Genomic DNA, 19,338 nt, shown 5'->3' with positions numbered 1-19,338 from the left:
AACCGCTAGTCTTGCAGAGGTGTTTTGGAGCCCACATTTATAGTACTTGGCGAGAAAATAGATGGCAGAGGTGAAAGATGGGAAAAATTGAAGGGAATTTTGGGAAATCTAGCCAATGTCATAGACACTGTAGGAGGAGAAGGGGTCCTGTGGGTGGGTGGGTAGTAATCAGTTTAGATGTAATGTGTTGGGCTTGATAGACCTTCAAGGTAGAAAAGCCATGTAGGCTCTTAAAAGATCGTGAGTTCAGTATAGAGAAATCAGGACTAGAAGTTAACAATTTGTTACCTGTCTGCATAGAAATAAACTTCAAAACTTTGGGAATAAATTATTTGCCTTGAGGAGGGGTCTAAATTGAGATTTTAAAAAAATGGGCCTACAATATTAACTATAAGAAGGGTTTTGTCTAACAGAAGGATAGAAAAGGAGAAACCTATGAAAGAGATGGAAAACTTTTATAGAGGTAAGAGGAGAACCAGGAAGGCACAGGCCAAGGCAGAAGACGTTTGAAGAAGACAAAGACTATTGGCATTAAACATTGCAAAGAACTGGAAGATTCTAGGAGAATATCAAAGAAGGAACTTTCTCATCTTCTTGGACTATTTGAAACAATGAACAATGGTCCCTTCCCCCCAGACCCTGCATATTTGCACATGGAATTGAATTGATCATAGATGAGATTCAGTGCAACCCCAGTTGGCAGGAATCCAAAACTAAGATTGCTGTAGGGATTTTGAAAATTTAATGCAAAAATCACAAATTTGCCAAACTTTGACTTTAAAAGATCTTAACAAAAGTGAATAAATACCACATGAAATTTTAAAAGGTACCCAAACAAAACTAATTTCACGGATAACAGTAATACACTTTTTGCAAACGTCATTGGAATGTTTCTATAGTTAAATGTAAAATGGACCAGGCCACATTGAGGGATTTTTTTATTAGGAATAAAAGCAACAATATAAAAGAGTCTGACTAATATAAAAACTTACTATTATAAACTTTTAAGTTTGCTCTATTAAACTGTTAATGATGCTTTAAAAATATTATGATATAATTTAATGTCTTAAATTCTAGGTCTTCAGGTAAGATATTTTCTTTTCTCATGAAATGGTTAAAGCCCATTTTGTCAGTGAAGTACAGCTGTGGTGTGGGGGCCGTTGTGTCTCAATGTATGGGTTTGAGTCTCACCTGGGTTGCCTGGTAGCTGTGCACCACTGAGCAGACACCTTACCCTCTCTGAGCCTTCATTGTGAAGTCTGGGACAAGTCCCAGTGGTATGTACCCTTCAGCAGACTTAAGTGGTTGGCTGTGGGCATTAACTGGGGTGACTGGAATGGGTTAAAGGCCAAGATGCGTGTGAAAGCTGTTTGTAAACAGAGTAAATGAAACTGTTATTAAGGGCCAGAACTTGAATAGAAGAAAGTGAAGTATATGCCATAAACCACTTTTCAGCACCTAATTCAGTGAATATACTCTTTGGGAATGATAGCTTAGTGGTTCTCATTTCTACCCTTTAATAGTTGTATGGCTTTACGTAAATTGCCTGACATTTCTATATCTCAACCTCTCTATCTTCATCATGAGGCTCTTATCAGAATTGTAAGTTACAACACGAAAAATTCTCAAAACATGGTCTGGGCCATGGTCAACACTTTAGAAATGATAGCTGCTTCCAGCATTGAAGTGTCATGGAATGACTGCCTTTGCCATACTTTAAATTAAATGGACTGTATTTATGGCAATTTATTGTCAACACCTATGAAATGTGTTTATTCTGAATTTTTCTCAGGGTACACAATGGAAGGTCAGAAGAGGCTACTGCTGCTTTTATGTTAAAAATGGAAAACCTTGTTAGTGTTTGGGGCTTAGGAAGATGGGTTGCTCCTCTATTTTTTCTTTTCAAAGATTCACCTGCTTAACTCGCACCAGTTTACAAACAACAAATCACAGTGTTGTTTTCTCAGTGAGGCCCAGTTGTCCTCTGCAGTCCTTGCCATTAAATCAGGAAGTGGCAGGTAGGAGGCAAAAATGTTAAACTAGTGACCAGCGGGCCTGCTGAGCCTGAAGCTTCTCAGTCCTCTCCGTTTTAAAGAGTGTGATGTGGCCAGCTTCCTACTTTCCAGCCAACCACAGGCACTAGTGCATACCTGTGGGATCGGGCCTCCTTCTAGAAAGGGCAAGCCCAGATGAACTGGTGTGACTGGATTTGGACATGTGGGCCCTGCAAATTCATACAGCCTTCTGTGCTTGGGACTAGAAGTCCTGCCAACTCCTCTAAGAGCCTGCTGCTGCTTCTCGGTAATAGCATGTTCTGCCTTGTAGTGTAGTGAGTTGGGCGAATTGACTTCTTAAGGGATGGTGTCTTAAAGTGTAAGAACCTCGTCACGGTCGTCTCCGTCAGCTCCATAGCTTCAGCAAGAGGTCCACAACCTTGGGACTTGAGTGGGAGTTTGACTGGAGTTTCCTGTTTATAGTTGGGGTTGTTAACACTTGGGATAGCTGCCCCCAGAATGGAACTCCAAGTTCCAAAACATGATTCTCCTAGAAAGTTTATCACAGAAGGTCAACCTCCTCTATAAAAGACATCCTAAATAATCATTACATAAACACTGTCTTTTTTTTGAAGGGAATGTAATCATATTTGAAAATATAAGATCATATTGATATTTACATCTGCTTTTATTTGTGATAAAAGGAACATTCCCTTTTATAGAAATAGATCGTTGTCAAAAGCAGAAATGTCCCTGACAAGGCAGGAGGTATAGACAAGGGAGGTTCTGGGACGATCTGGCTTCCACTTTCAAAAAGTCACAATGAAAAATGTCTCCCGATCCCTGGAGCTGGCATTCTCCAGTCATTTCCAGCCCCTTTCAGTGAGGCTAACTCTGAAATCTTGACACAAGCCTTCATGTTTATATTAGGTTTTGGATGTTAGCTCCCTTGGCTTCTGGGAGCTGACTCTGTTGAAAATTATGTTTTTCTTTTAAGGACAAAGGCCTTATTGTATGTACATGTCGTGTAGTGTAATGAGCTTTCTTTCTTTCTTTTTTTTTAATGTTAGGTAATGGGTGGTACTAACCTACGTCTGCCAAATGAGCAGTTCAGGGATCTGTAAACTGACGGGCAATTTTAAGGTTTCACGCAGGTAACTCAGCAAGAGAAAATGAGAGGGCGGGATGGGTGGCATCTTCACTGACCGCAGCATGTCCCCCAAATGCCCTGCTTCAATGGAATAGACGTAACAGGACTCTCAGTGAGGATCTGCAGATAAGTGATGGTACCCAGAGTCACTTCAAAGAGAAGGATGGAATACTAATAATGAAGATAATGATCATCCCGTTTTAACTTACAAAAACACGCCTTTCCAAAACAACTCTTGTATTCTTGGTCACATATATAGTATTTGACCAGAGAGTTTTTCATGGTTGCTAATGCTGTTGGCATAGGCCAAGCACTTTAGTTTTAGACGCTGTGTGATCAGCTGGCCACTCTGGTGGCACTGCTGGCCTCTTTGACTGTGGGTGACCTCAGGAAGGTTATTTCTAGTAGGGACAGCTTGGCCCATGGAAAGGAGGTATGAAAACCCGAAGCTGCTCTTCCATTTCTTTGGGCCTCTGTAAGAGACATTTTTAGCATCTTTTATTTTATTTATTTATTTATTTATTTATTTATTTATTTATTTATTTATTTTTGTAGAGACAGGGTCTCACTATCACCAGGGCTGGTCTCAAACTCCCGGCCTCAAGCAATCCTCCTGCCTTGGCCTCCCAAAGTGCTGGGATTACATGAGTGAGCCACCACACCTGGCCAGCATCTTGATCTTAATTTCTTCCCCCTTTCTCCTTTTAAAAACCTATTTTCTGAGGTTCCTCTTTGAGGCATGTCTATGGACTGCAGCAATAACATTAATGTACGACATTTTCATTCTTCGCCATGTTGACTCCTCCAGGTCTTATTAAAAGATACTGGGGGATTCAGTTTCCATTATTTTCTAATTGAACAGAGCCATTTGTGCCAAGATACTAAAATTGCTCCCACTTTTCTCAGAGGGCAGAGGCTGCTCTCCATCAGTGGCCTGTGGGGTTTGCAGCTTCTGCCTCCAGTAAAGCCTGCCTCATTCTGTTTCTTTACCGCCCAGAAATTCATGAATTCCAGAGACACCCACAGCCTGCTGGGTCTCTCCAGCTTTGTGGATTTATGGTGTAAAAGCAGTAGCATCAAGACATTCACATGACCGTGTTTTTTTTGGTCTCGGGAGAACACTATTTTCCTGAATGAGAGAACATGAAAGATGAAGCAGATATTCTCCTGCTTGGGAGCCACTATGCCAAAACAGTTAAGGTCTTGCCATGGGCTTGTGTTTATGCCCCTTGAGGGGAATGGGGCCCATTAGGCTTGAGTTGTGGTAATTTCCTGTTTTCAAGCACATGTGAAACAATGATTCTGATGCCCAGTGGGACCTACCAGAGGTCAGCTAGCTGCAGCTCCATTAGCACATAGATGAGGACCAGGATGAAATTCCTTGTCTCTTAGAGGTGACTCAGATCAGAAGTTGTGGAAGAGCTGGCTGGCAGGGAAGGGGGCAGGAATCTACCCTTTTTGTGCATCTCATTAGTCTGGGGTGGCTTCTGTTGGAGGAACCAGCCCTTTTCTCTCCCTGCTGGGATGTACTGGAAATGCATGTACCAGATGGCGTTGCTTCCTTTTCATCCATGGGTGCATGTGTGTGTAGGGGAATTGTTAAAAACTATGAATTTTTTTTCTGTTTCATGTAAACCATATACTGACCAAGGGCAAAAAAAAATTTTCTTAAATTACTTTGCATGCTAAAGGGTCATGTTATAGAAATCTGGAGTCCCCAGATTTTGGAGTTATGAAATTTTTGATAGTTGTCTGATGTTGACCTATAGGAGCAGCAGTTTTATGTGGTTCAACCTAATGTATGCTTTGAGGACGTTTAGACTTTTGCAAGAGAGATATTTATCCTCCAGGTTATTGCAAGGGATACATTATCCTCCAGGTTATTGCAAGGTACCTGAATGAAGGGATATTTAAATTCAGTGAATTTGCACTGGGTTCATAAACTAAAGCCAAAATGTGGCGGCATAGTAAAACGCCTCTCAATCTGTGAACCTCCAACTCTGAATTAATGGGCTCTTCTGTATATTCTCAAGACCCCTCTGAGGGTGGTGGGACAGTGGGGGAGGGAGGGGAGAAGCAGCGCCCAGCTTAGGTGGGGAGCACATGGTAGGGGCTCTGCAGGAAATGTGGGAATGGCATTGCAGGACTGGAGTAGGCAAATGATTGATTAATGGTCATTAAACTCAGCACACATTTATTGAGCATTTATGTTAATAATATCCTGAGGCACTGCAAGAGAGGAGCAAGGCTTCTTACAGGAACAGAAGGGGATTAAATTATGGTTGAGATAGTTTTGAAGTTAGATGTCTTTTATTGCTTTAAAGTTCTTTGAAAATTGATTAACTTACGCAAGCCAGAGATATTAACTCTTGTTTGAAATATTCGATTAGCCAGAGCAACCTGTTAGTCCTTGACCATGCTAGATTTTATAGGGTTATGTATCTGTGTACACACACACACAAACACACACACACACACATATATATATGTATGTGTGTGTGTATTTATATAACATTTGGATAATGGTTTTAGTTTGGAAACTACTCTGTCATTAGAATCTTAGATGAAAGTGTGAATTAATGTGTGATGAAACTGATACTTGTGTATATGTGCTGGGAGCCCATAGAATGAAGCCTGAACACTAGTGACAAGGGGCATGCAATTCTGTTGCCCGATGTGTTCCCTTCCCTGGGCCTCTGCCCCTTCCTCCCTCACACACTTCAATTTGGCTACTTGTCTTCTCTCACACAGTTGTAGGTCATTAACAAGTCAGTGGTTAGAATTTTGCCTTCAGCTTCTTCTGTTCTCCTACCAGGGGCCCAGCAGTGGTGGCTCTCAGATTTTAATGTGTGTAAGAACCACCAGGGAATTCGCTAAAAAATGCAGATTTCCTGTGTCCTGGTCCAGAGATCCTGATGGAGTAGGTCTGGCTGGCTCCTGTGCAGACCAGGGAAGCTCCATTTTTTTGTTTGTTTGAGATGGAGTCTTGCTCTATGACCCAGGCTGGAGTGCAGTGGTGTGGTCTCAGCTCACTGCAACCTCCATCTCCCGGGTTCAAGTGATACTCCTGCCTCAGCCTCCTGAGAAGCTGGGATTACAGATGCGTGCCACCATGCCTGGCTAATTTTTGTATTTTTAGTAGAGACGGGGTTTCACCATATTGGTCAGGCTGGTCTCAAACTCCAGACCTTGTGATCTGTCCGCCTCGGCCTCCCGAAGTGCTGGCATTACAGGCGTGAGCCACTGCGCCTGGCCAGAAAGCTCCATTTTTAATAAACCCTTCCCGTGACTTTTATGCAAGGGCCAATTTTTGAAGCACTCTTTCCACCTGACATGTAATGGAAAGAGAAGGGTATATGAATATAAACATAAACATATATGTTTATATTTAAATCTTGGTTAGGTACAGTTGAAATTCTGTTATTGGTATAAAACTTGATAATAGATCAACTATCATTTACATAATGTTGCTTTCGTGGAACTTTTACACAATTTTCTTGCACATTAGCTGTCTTTATTGAAGTGTTCTTTTCCTATTCATGTCATCTTTATCAAACCTCCTTTAGTCACCCAATCAGAATGAACTCACTTGTTCCTTGAAGACTTTATATTGGTCACTTTTTATTATAACCCTTACTCCTCTCTCCTCTAAATTTTTATTAATTAGTTACATGACTTTCTCTTCTACTGGACTTGAAGCTTCTTCAGGGTAGGAATAGCATCTAATTCTTCTCATGATCAAAACATCTAGAACAGCGCCTTGCAGACTTTAAGTCTTAATAGATATTTTGTGAACAAACACTGTTCATAAGCTGGGGACAGTCCAAAGTTCATTTTCCTCAAAGACACCCTGTGAGGTAGGGCTGGCATTCTTAAGAAACCAGTTTCACAGTTGAGCTCATTAAGGCTCAGAAAAGGAAAAGCAAGGCGAAAGTCCCACTGCAATCAGCGAGAGTTGGAACTGCAATTCAAGTACCAGATTCCTGTCCCATCCGGGGCAGACTCCACAGAGCTCTCTTTCAGAGAATGTCACCTAACCACAAGGGTTGAGAGAATACCCCCCGGGGTCAGTGAGAGAGACCCAGCAAATAGCTTCCCTGGGGATTATGTTTTAACAGTCCTTGCAGTCCAGTTAGGTAAGGTCCTGCCTGGCGCCTTTGGGTGGGAGAGGCTGACCCGCTGGGCTGCTGCCAGTCTCTTCATGGGATAGATTCCCGCAGGGATACACTCTGTTTCCTGTGGTCTTTCTGGGATGGGTAGCAGCTGCAGGACGAAGCTGACATGACGTTATGTTTGTTGCTTCTTCAGCATGAGCCAACTAGATGGAGCAATCTGACACAAAACCCAGGGTTTTATGACTGACCTAGTGGGATCCAGCCGCATCTGGAGGAACCAGCCGCAAACAACGCAGAGTTGAGGGCCAGGTGAAGCGGGATCCAGCTCCCCACTTCACCCCAAACCCTTCGACTCCTCAAAACCTCTGCAAGAAGCTGTTTCCTTCAGCTGGCAACTTAGAGCCAGCAGGTTTCTTCCTTGCGCAGAATAAAGCCATTCTGGGAAATCTTAGTTTTCTTCTCTCCCTTTTGCTGACCTGTTTGTGCCCACACCTTTCTTTCCCTGCTGAGGGAGAGTGTAAAGTAAAGTTGACTAGGCTCTGATTCCCATCACCTTCATGGAATTCTGGTCATGTTGCTGGACAATTTCCCATACTTTAATTGGGAATCCTTTAAACCTTTTTTTTTTTTTTTTTTAAATTAGCCTGGCATTCCATTGTTCCAGGGATTCATCTCCATCCTTATTATTTTTTACCACATTATTTTCTTTCTTTGTCATTAGTGCAGAAATTCCATGATGTCACCATTCCCCAAGTTTCGTGTCTAGTTTTTCTCAGTCTCAGCTTTTAATTCTTGAGTTCAGCCCGATACTGAAATGTACAAAAGGCATTACAGTGGGCTGGCTGTTCCTCCTCCACGCAGCATGGCTCAGACATTTGTAGGGACGAGCTTGTCCAACTCACCTTATTTTGTTGTTGTTCTGTTTTGTTTTGTGTTAGGCTTTTAGAATCCCGAGGTCGTGGTTTTTAGTTTCGGTCTCTAGTGATAAGCAGAAAAGAGGGATGAGGAAGGGGCTTTACTGGCCCAACCAGAAACAGAAACTAAGAACCCATGACTGTATTCTCTCCCTTGGACACCTCTCAGTGTGCCACGTGGAACTGCCTGTCTAGGCAAAACTGGATGATCTGGTGGACAGCTGGTGGAGACCCATCTGTGATCTTGATCAAAGGCTCAAGAAAAGGATTGCTGGGGTGAGCTAACAGGCTAGCTTGGAGCAGCGTCAAGTGTTCAGGTGGGGGTTAGTAAATATTTTTTTTTACTAATGATGATGTGCTGATATAATTTAGCCTGGTGAAGATGATGCCCAGGGGAAACTTTAACAGCCTTCTAATATGTGGGAAGGAAATATTATGTTGAAAGTACAGAGAGGAGTACTAATCCCAAAATTGCAACACATTGCTAGCTTGTTTCTCCACTGACCTCTGTCTCATACTCGCTTCCAGAGTGAGTCCCAAGATGGTTGTGGGGTCTTGGCTTCTCTACTTCTTGGCCAGTGCCTGCCTGTATGTGTAGACTCTTCCCTAGATCCTTGGATCCTAGTTACCCTGCTGTAGATGAGTATCACGGTCCTAGCATTGAGCCACGTTTTTTGGCATGAGACATTAAGAGAGGCCTCTGACTGTGGCCTCTGTTCACTCCCAGGCTTTGGCTTCAGGACTCCGTATAACAGAGAAGAAAAACTTAAGTTGAGATATTTTCCCTCTCCCTTTCTTTCTATTACTCCCAAGTGTTTAATGTCCCTGCCCCCCTCCCCCCACCTGTCACACACACCCATCTGTAATACTCACCCAACCTTTGGTCACTAAGCTCTAGTGGGTTTGTGCCCTCTTGAGTGGGAACATTGGTCCTAGACCTTTTCCCTGGAATTCTTAGCTCTTCTAGCCAACCAGAATTTTCCTAAACTTAAACCAAATCAGTTTTCCTCTGAGACGCAGGTTGGCAGATGTGATAATTAGTAGTAGTGGGAGTAAGGAGTGGGCAGCAGTGGTCTAGGCAGCCTCTCTTGTGAGCCTCAAATAGTGGGTAGCAACCCTCCCATCCTGGGGTATCTTGGTTGCTAAAACACCTGGCACAGTGGCAGGTGCTGATAGAAGGTGACCTCTGGTGGTCACTGAATTAATATAATGATCACAGCCAGGGTAACTTACAGTTGTCCATGCACACATTTATGTGTCTTTGTGGGTAAGGACTCATATATATGGTGCTCTCTTAGCGTTTGTGTGATGGACTTATAAGAATTCTGTTTTATTGGCTTATTTTTCTTTTTGGTGGATCTTCCTTATCTTTTCAAACTTTAAATATTGGAGGGTCCCAGGATTCAGCCAAGACATTTTCTCTATTTATATTCATACTCTAAGCAATTTTATACGGATCCATGGCCCAAAACCACCAGTATGCTGATAGTTTCCACATTTATGTTCCCACACCCCACCTCCAGTCGAGCTGCATCTGTCCACATGTCTACCTGGTGTCTCCACGTGGATGTTGAGTAGGCATCTCAAATTGAAAATGGCCTGAATGAGATCTCCTTTGTCACCACTCCTTAAACTTAGTTTGCTCCAGCCAGTGACATCAGCTGCATAGATCCATTTTTTTAGGCCATCCATCAACCATGGGGTCGTGGATTCCTCTTTCTCTTGCATCCCAGGTTCAATTCATTAGCAGCTCTTGTCAGTATCGTCTTGAAAATATGTTGGATTATTTCTAACTACCTGTTACTGCTCTTGACTTCGGACAATATGTTATCAAGCAGTGACCATTTGAAAGTATACAAATTATTTGACTTACTTGAGCAAAATCTTCCCGTGGCTTCTCCTCTCACCTGGAATCCAGTTTGAAGAATAACCATGGCCTACACAGACCTGCACAGTGCGGCTCCAGACGCTCTCTTGGCCTCAGCTCACAAAGCACCCTCCCCTCTCACTGTGCTCCAGCTGTGCACTGGGCTCCTCCTCACTCCTACAGGATACCCAACCCCCTCTCTACTGAGGTTTTGTTCTTTCCTGTGCCTGGAGCACACATATCCAATATATTTATGTATTCTCCTTCCTTCACCGAGGTATAGGAGTAAATGTCTTCTTATTAGAGGGTCTTTTCCTTTTCCTTTTTCTTTTTTTTTTTTTTTATGAGACGGAGTCTTGCTCTGTCACCCAGGCTGGAGTGCAATGGCACAATCTTGACTCACTGCAACCTCTGCCTCCCAGGCTCAAGTGATTCTCCTGCCTCAGCCTCCCGAGTAGCTGGGATTACAGACACGCGCCACCAGCTAATTTTTGTATTTTCAGTAGAGACGGGGTTTCACCATGTTGCCCAGGCTGGTCTTGAACTCCTAACCTCAGGTGATCCACCTGCCTCTGTCTCCCAAAGTGCTGGGATTACAGGGGTGAGCCACTGCACCCGGCCTAAAGGGTCTTTTTCTGATCACTGTCCCCAACAGCCTCACACCTTGTCATTCTGTTCTCTTGTCCCGCTTCATTTTCTCAGAGCCCTCCCCAGTGCCCATGAGATCCTGCTGCTGGAACGTCAGCTCTGTGAGGACACGGCCCTCCCATATTCATTTGTACCCTCCATACCTGGGACAATGCTGGGCTCATTCAGAGCGTATTTGTTGGGCGAATTCATCTGTGCCACTGAGTTTAATTTTTTGATTTGGCAATTGGAAGATCTAACTATTTCTCTTCCCCAAAATAAATGATGAACTTTTCTTTCTACTCCGAACTTTGCTTCTTCTGTCATGATGACTTGCCCTTTTCGTAGCTTACATTATTGTGGGTATCATGTTTGATGGTGTGAAAACTAAACAAATCCACTGAAAGATGAAAAGTTGTCTCCAATGAGCACTAATGCTATCATAACAAACTGTGCAATGAGCAATATCATTCTAGAATAAAATTCTTTCCTATAGAAAACCGTTTTTGAAAAATAGATATTACCACTCATGGTGGACTTGGCAGCGTGGTAATTATTGGTTTTAGAATGTAAGTTAAATTCCAGTATGTTATGTTTTATATTTTACCTAGAACATAGATGAAAGACTAGCACAGTTTCATAGAGCAAGAAAATCATGGCACAAGATAAGCACCCCTTATTTTCCTGTGATATATGTGAAACAAACTGTTCTACTCAAAAATACCAAGTGAGGTTGCTACACTTCACTTGGAGTGCGCTGGAATGTCATCATAGAAGAAGATTCATTTGTGAATTGTCAGTTCCAAAATGCTGACAGATGTAGGTCAAATTCTGTCTCAGTGAGATAATTGTATAACATAACTTTGTAAAGGCTCATTTCAGTGGGCCACGTAGTGTCTAAAGAACCAAGAGACTTTGGACGATTTTTAGGAGTTTGTGGCAGTGGAATTTGGTCAAAACTGACTGTTCCCGCCTCACTTCTGAGCTTCTCTGAGCTGGTAACCGGCACTTCTTGCCCCTTGTGTTGCAACATGGGAGGTGCCTGTGCTGTGTTTATGCTTGAGTCTCTCTCCCTCTTGGATTGTAAGCTCTTCTAGGGCAGAAGATGTGTCTGATTCATATTTTCTGTTCCCATCCAAACCTGGCATAGTGCCTGGCCTGCCGCAGGGGCTCAAAAATATTAGTTAAACAGATTTGTGGATTTTTGGTCAGATAGATCTGAAATCTGCAGTGATTAACCTGCAGAAAAATCCAAGTTTATAGCCCCAATGCCACATGTTTCTAATAGCCGTTTGTTTTTCTGCAGATACTTTTGCCTTATTTTAGATATGTGAAAGCTTCTGGAAGCCGTTTTGCGATGGAACACTTGTTAAAATTAATGATTAAGGATTCTAATTATGGTTGATATTTTCCTTTTAAAAATGGGCACATGCTGTGAATCCCTTCAGCAACGTTTATGTTGATAATGTTTTGTGTGTAATTGACCACCCTCGTTTCTTTATAACACCTTAATCTCAGAAAGGGATTATTTGCAAATCTGACTTTCTTTGATGGTTTAATGAGTTTGCAAATGGACACTAGTGGATTAAAATTACATTCTAAACCAAGGAAATAAATCTGTGGCTTCTCCAGTTTTCTTCTGACATCTGCATGTGACCCTTGGGAAAGCTTTGGTGAAGAGAACACAGTGCTAATGGCCTTCGTGAATGAGTCAGACAAACCTTAGCTCACAGAATTGCCTTCATATGGGGGATGCTGTCCGAGGCTGACATATTCAGTTCTGCGAACTTCTAGCCAGCTAGAGAGCTCCTATTCCCTTGCTTCCCTACCTGACGTTACTTGGGCTAACTGGACAACCTCTGTAGTTGGTACCAATGTAGATACAGCCTGGGAGCAGAGATCTTTCCAGCAACTGAGGTGTCACCCTGCTCTTACTGTTACGCAGAAGGAGGACTACAGGATCCAGCTCTAAAGCTGATTGGCTTTTCATCCCTGGGGTACCTTTGAAAGGCTCTGTGATTGCCGGTGGTCGGGGTCAATTGTGCAGATGTCTTTAAGAGTGTCTCACTGGTGACCAGAAAGTTACTTTGTCAAAATGACAGATGGGCTGTGAGTGGCTCCTCCGCCCTGCCTATTCCCATGGATGTCAGCTCCATTTACTTGTCAACATCAGGTATTTTTGCAACTCCCAACAGCGCGCGGGCTTTCACGGGGCAATCCATGAAAAATCTGTTTCGTTGACTCTGTGGCTTATTGTTGACCCACAGGAATGAGGGACACCTGAGGACCTGGTGGGTTCACTGTAGGTACGTGATCCAGGAAGGAGACATGTGCTGACTTGTGACAAGAGTGACAACCTTCCAGGGCTGGCCTCACAAAGAAGTGGTTTTGCCACCACCAATTGCCAAGGGAATCTAAGACATTTGGTTTCTGTGTTTTGTACGTGCTCACTCTTCTACCCTTGATGGAGTCATTTCTGTGCACATTTAATTTTTTTTTGTTTGGTTTTTTGAGACAGAGTCTTACTCTGTCTTCCAGGCTGGAGTGTAGTGGCGCAATCTCGGCTCACTGCAAGCTCCGCCTCCCAGATTCACGCCATTCTCCTGCCTCAGCCTCCCGAGTAGCTGGGACTACAGGCACCCGCCACCACGCCCGGCTAATTTTTTGTATTTTTGGTAGAGATGGGGTTTCACTGTGTTAGCCAGGATGATCTCGAACTCCTGACCTCGTGATCTGCTTGCCTTGGCCTCCCAAAGTGCTGGGATTACAGGCGTGAGCCACCACGCCTGGCCTTCTGTGCATATTTAAAAGGCCCATTGAGTCATCTGTCTTTTGATACCAGACAATCCAACTTCCTATATTGCAGTAAGTCAAAAAAGGGGGCTGTCAAAATAATATCTCCAGCTCTCACCTTCTTTAATGGCAGGTCTCACGCTTTCCTATGGAGTTACCTAATTTTATTACCACTTTTAAACTCTTTATTCCCACTCCCCACTCTCTCCAAAACCCCCACCAACCTGGCCAGAAGATTCTGCACTGTCCCTCTGGGACTGGAAAGCCCCACTAATGCCTTCTGAGCCCCGGATCCTACAGGTAGTTGGAGTTGGACCCCGAAAATGTAGTTCGTCATCTTCTACCTACTTCAAAAGAACTCACCAGAAAGGTATAAAAGTATTCATAGAATTTCATCGCCCCTTTCTTTTCTGTTTTCCTTTTGGGCAGAGGAAGAAGCAGATTTATTATTCGTCATGTGCTGAAGGGCGCCCAGCAGTGTAAAATAACCAGAGGTGTTGAGGAGGCAGCCGGGCCTCCTGCGCGTAAAGCCACACTGCTTTGCAGGGCTTCCTTCTCCCTCACCCCCAGCCTGCAAATTCTTCCCAGGAGTCTTTTGGAAGTGTTCTCTGCAGCACCGACCCCATCCCACATCCCAGCTGTTGGAGTCCCTTCTGTTAGGAAGAGAGAAGGGTTGACTGAGGCATTTGGGCCAAATAAAGGCAGGATGCCACCATGATCCCTCTCGGTTCACACACCTGGCAGAGTGACATGCAACCTCCCTGTTGGTTTTTTGGTTTGCTCTTGGGAACTGAGCATGGTGGCAGAGCTGCGTCTGTGGCAGGGCCCGTGAGGCTCGATCCCTGGCTCTGTGTGTTCCCTCCATTCCTGTTACACGAATGTGCTGTTGCCAGCAGACCCTTTGCTTATACGACGTGCAGTCTAATAAAAAGCAGGCAGTGCTGCTCTCTTTTGGGCTACTATTTTTATTTGGTGGTTGTTTTTTTGTGTTCTGCCATCCCTAATGTTTTGGTTCTATTTCAAAATATGATTAAACAGAATGAGGAGCCGTTTGACATTGCCCTGTTTTAAATCAGACTTCTACTTGAGCAGCCGGGACACTCTAATGGACTGTGTTTCTTTGTTCTGTGAGTTTCTTGAAAAAGCCAAAAAAAAAAAAAAAAAAAAAAAAAAAAGCCAGACCTAAACCCTTACACAGAATAGGACCCAAAACAATCCCTCCAACAAACTAAAACCCATTAAAAAAAAATGGAAATGTTAGGTAACATAAATATCAGAAGGGCCTCCTTATTAATCCCCCATTGCCTCTGCTGGCACGTGTCATATTTTCAAGGTATGGGATCAGGAGAACACTGTCATTTAGTGATGTATTAGGGCCATATATCATCAGAACATCATCTTTGTAGGGGATATGGGTACTAAAAGACACGATTCTGGCCAGACAGAACCGCAGGGGGTCTTACTTCTTTCCTCCACCCCCCTGCCTTTTCCTTTAATCTCCCTCTGTTTTGTGTTGCAGAGAAGTGAATTTCTTCATGGGATATGACTTGTTGCAAAATAATCGGGGGGCCCCAGTGGGCTTCATAAAGTCTTTTTAAATGGTCGGGCTTCAAGGGCAGCTTTGTTCGGAGTTTGCACTGTGAGCTAGGCTGGAGGAGGCGGTGTTTGCCAGGGCCTGGGTCTCTGGGGTAAAGACTCGTTGAGCCTAGACGGGAGGGAAAAAGAATAACACTCCCAGATGGAGCGCAATGAATTGCGTGATGTTCTTGCAAGACAGTTTAACATTAAGTCTCCAAAATTACGGCCGTGAGATGCTGCAAGTCTCCCAGGAGAGTACACCCTTCTGCTCAAATCAAAGAAGAAATGAGAGGACTGGGCAGGTTCGGGTCCAGGTTTTGGTCAGCCTTGCAAATGACCAGGCACTCAGAGACTGGGACTTGTTTTGAGTTTTTAAGTCAGAGACTTAATCTGTCTTTCCTAAAAGGCACTATTTTTACTTGTGTGTTCAAAATGCAACCGTAAAGCACCAAGGTTTATAAAGGTCTGAGAATGGGGTGCTTAACAAAGGCAAACATTTAAATTCTTAGCTGCAAGGGGAAGGTGGCTCACTTAGCCTCTAAATGAAGCTGTATAGCATAGTGATGAAATCATAGGATTTGATATCAGAGTCCTGGGTTTGAATCTCTGCCCTGGCCAGCTATGTAAACCTGGGTGAGCCGTTTAACCTCTCTGTGCCTCAGTTTACTTACCTGTAAGATGGGGTGGGAGGTAAATCAGTACCTTCTTCAGGCTTGTTTGCAAGGGTTAAATGACAAAATACACAAAACATATTCAGCATGGAGGGGCATATAATAGATTTTCTATAAATGTCAGGTGTTATTCTTCTTAATAGTTCAGTAACGTGCCTGGAAAACAGTATGTTACTTCATTGTTTGGTTAGAGATGGATCAGCTTTGTTTGTGGCCCTGACTATGGAAGGGATTTGCAAAAGCAGTGGAGGTTGGGGTTGCAGAAAGGTCTGGAAATGCCACTTTATGTTAAAGGCGTGAGGTACATTGTGCAAAGGCTACAGTTGACACCTCTCATCTCTTGGACTAAACTCAGTTGGGAAGGAGGTCTTGGGGGAAACCACTTATTTCATCTGGGGAGTTTGGGTCCTTTTCCCTTTCAGCTTCATGTTCTTCATCTTAGAAATGGATTTCTTCATGTTGTCTTTCTATTTTTTTCCCAAGTTCTGTTGAGTTGAGAGACATGACCCAGAGCCTTGGACTTGTACACTTACGGTTTGTGGCTGACCAAACTGCCTTTTATTTTTTCTTCCAGATATTTCTATGTAAGAGTTATAAGGAAGTCAATTTTACTATCAGTAATGAAGAATGAACAAGCAAAAGCTTAATTAAAGTAATAAATTATCAATCAATTTTAATACTGCCATTGGCAACCACTGGGCTATCTCAGGGCCCCCCTACCCATGCTCCATTATTATTTTCCAAGAGACTGAGAACAGGTTTTGTCCAAAGGGGACAGGCTGGAGCAGGTACAAGCTTGCATTCTCTCCTCTGTGAGTTCATGCTCACTTGCTCAGGATTTCCCCTGACCGAATGTTCTAGAGAGGTCATCACTTCATTTTACCATTTCCAATGATCAGAACTGCTGATAAACAGTGAAATCTCACTGGGTGCAGTGGCTCACAGCTATAATTCCAGCACTTTGGGAGGCTGAGGTGGAGGATTACTTGGACCCAGGAGTTTGAGACCAGACTGGGAAACAGTGAGGCCTTGTCTCTACAAATAAAAATAAATTAGCCAGGAGTGGTGGTGCATTCCTGTAGTCCCAGCTACTTCTGGAGGCTGAGATGGGAGATCGTTTGACTTTGGGAGGTTGAGGCTGCAGTGAGCCATGATTGTGCCACTGCATTCCAACCTGGGTGATGGAGCAAGACCCTGTCTCAAAGAAAAGCAATGAAATCTGGCCCCTTTCGGTCTTTGATTGCTGCCAACACACCTTTTTTTTTCCAGCTTTTGTTTCCATCTCTTCATTCTAGAACCTTGAAGGTTTAAAGTCTGGTCTGCTTGCCCAAGTCCTGGGTAATCCCTTCCTTCCATGACACCTCTCATAGGTTACCTCGTACCAGGTGGCCTGTCCAGAAAATCTGCAGACTAGCTTAACTTACATACTAGTCTATTTCTAAAATCTCAACAGCCTATTGGAGCTAATCTAATTTGGATATGACACTCCTGTACATTTTAGTGCTGTGTGCCTTACAAACTAACCTTCTCAGCTGGTCCCATAAGCCAGGCTGGGAACTGGGTTCTGTTCCTGGGTTCACTGCTAGCTGCCTCTTTGAGGGATCTGAGACAGCCTCATTGTGTGCCATTTCTCCATCTGCAAATCTTAATAAACCTGTGAGGATTAATGAAATAATGTCTACAGAGATCTTTAGAAGAAAGTGCTATGTAAACCTGAAGTATTATTATTCTGTTTATGAGAAGTGGTATAATATTGCCTGGGAGAAATCGTGACCTGTGTTCAAAAGTGCTAAAAATTTCCCTTTGGCTCTTTGGGATCTGGAATTGGGTTACAATGGGGATACTTCAAGGGAAGTTGACCTCTTTGACTTCATACATAGAGAGACTAGAAATTCCAATGAGAATATACACACTGATGTGGGATCAGCTCCCCCTGCTCCCTCCTCCTTGGGACACTTGAAACAAGACATCCATATTCCTAACAACAAATTCCTATTTGAGCCATCTTGAGACTCTCCCCATGGAACACCATTGTGTAAGTTCTCTGATAATAAAAATTTGAGTAAGCATCAAAGTGTCCTATTTGTGCTCAGCAACGATGACGGCTTTTGAATCAAGGTGAAGTTCTCTTTCGTGCTTCTCACTGTGCCAGAAGTTACACCGTAGTGTTTGTGTGATCTGCTGATGTCTGTTGTCTTATTTTCCCCAAGAGCTTGTAGGTTTCTGGAGACTAGGAACCTTGCTACATGATTTCTGTCTCTCTCTCGCAGCACTGAGTATAGTGATACGTGTGCCAAGGCTTTGTTTTTCAGCTTTGGAGCCTCCACTGCTAAGCAACTTTTCCTCTCAGAGTTGCCAGGGTGGGGCAGCTATCCCAAGAAATTGGCTATTTGGGATGAATGTGGGTCTATCCCCAGGGATATTTGCATTTTGGTGGAGAATTCTTGAAGGTAGCAAAATCTGTAAGCTCCTCCCCAAAACAGACTACCGGGATGGAATAACGGGACTCTGCCGCTTTATTCCCTGCAGTCACACTAACTGGCCCATGTGCTTCATTGACATATTGAGTATTGTTCACTCGGGCAGAAAAAAATACCACAACCTCACAGCCTTCTTGGTTTCCTGAAAAAGGATCTGTCACTTTGAATTTGCTAGTTTGCCAAATGACAGCTGTTTGCTTCCCAGGCAGGCTTTGCTGTCATCAGAGACAGGGATAGAGGGAAAATAATGCCATCATCTAGGGAAAGGGTCTTGTGTGGATCTGCCACCTTCACAGCATGGCTGACCAAATGGACGATCAGCAGGCAGGCACGAGGTCTTTTCATTTTCACTCTTATTTCGAGAGATTTGTGATGGTGTTTCATAGTCTAAAAATAAAGGATCTTCCCACAGACACTTCTCCCTCCACTACCCTCATCATACTAGCTGCTGTGTTTTCCTCTTCAGATTTTATTTTTTATTATAAATGAAAGGTCAAGGAATACTTTTTGTATTCCATAATAGGATTGGTTCTGGAAGAATCTTTGAAAAGAAAAATACGTTCAAGACATTGGGGCTTGGAATAGAACAGAAGCATCTCAAAAGCATGTTTTTCTGGTCGAGGAAAGCACACAGGAACGTTTCACAGCGGTGCTCTGCTATCTTCTCTCTACACCTCGGCCCTATGCTCATGGGAAAGTTCATGTCCCTCCCCACCAGACACTGGGAAATACTCCCAAGGCGGCGCTGGCGGTCTCAGGACTGCAATTCCTGAGACCGGGCACTCTGTGCTGCCATCTCGTGGCAGATCTCAGACACAGCAAGCTGACTGCCGGAATCCTGTTTGAACTTGGCTTGCGGCGGGAGCTGTGGTTTGGCTCACATCCTTATAGAGCTTTGTTGCCAGTCATGTTGATTTTTAAAAAATGTTTTACTCCCTATGCCCCCCTTTTAGTTTTTCATGTTGGCACTTCATTTAATGTGCCTCCAGAGGCTACGTTTTGGGTTTTGATGTATTTGATCAATGTTAGAGAATCGGTTAACTATCTTCCTTAAAGGAGGCAGTAATGCAGACAGACGCTTTTGACAACAGGTAGACCGCTGGCTGGCAACCTTAGAAAGAGGGACTCACGGGAGACTGAGAATGAAAG

At 43.5% G+C, this 19,338-nt stretch overlaps 1 protein-coding gene and 1 pseudogene across 2 annotated transcripts in view; both read left to right on the top strand.

The window, feature by feature from the left end:
- Positions 1 to 19,338, top strand: part of BMPER (BMP binding endothelial regulator) — a 245,664-nt gene that overhangs the window by 8,727 nt on the left and 217,599 nt on the right. The window lies entirely within an intron of this gene.
- On the top strand, positions 17,808 to 19,255 carry LOC140709535 (uncharacterized; annotated as a pseudogene).

Source organism: Chlorocebus sabaeus, chromosome 21 (assembly GCF_047675955.1).
Source record: "Chlorocebus sabaeus isolate Y175 chromosome 21, mChlSab1.0.hap1, whole genome shotgun sequence".
Classification (NCBI taxonomy): domain Eukaryota; kingdom Metazoa; phylum Chordata; class Mammalia; order Primates; family Cercopithecidae; genus Chlorocebus; species Chlorocebus sabaeus.
This window is presented reverse-complemented; position numbering and strand designations above follow the sequence as displayed.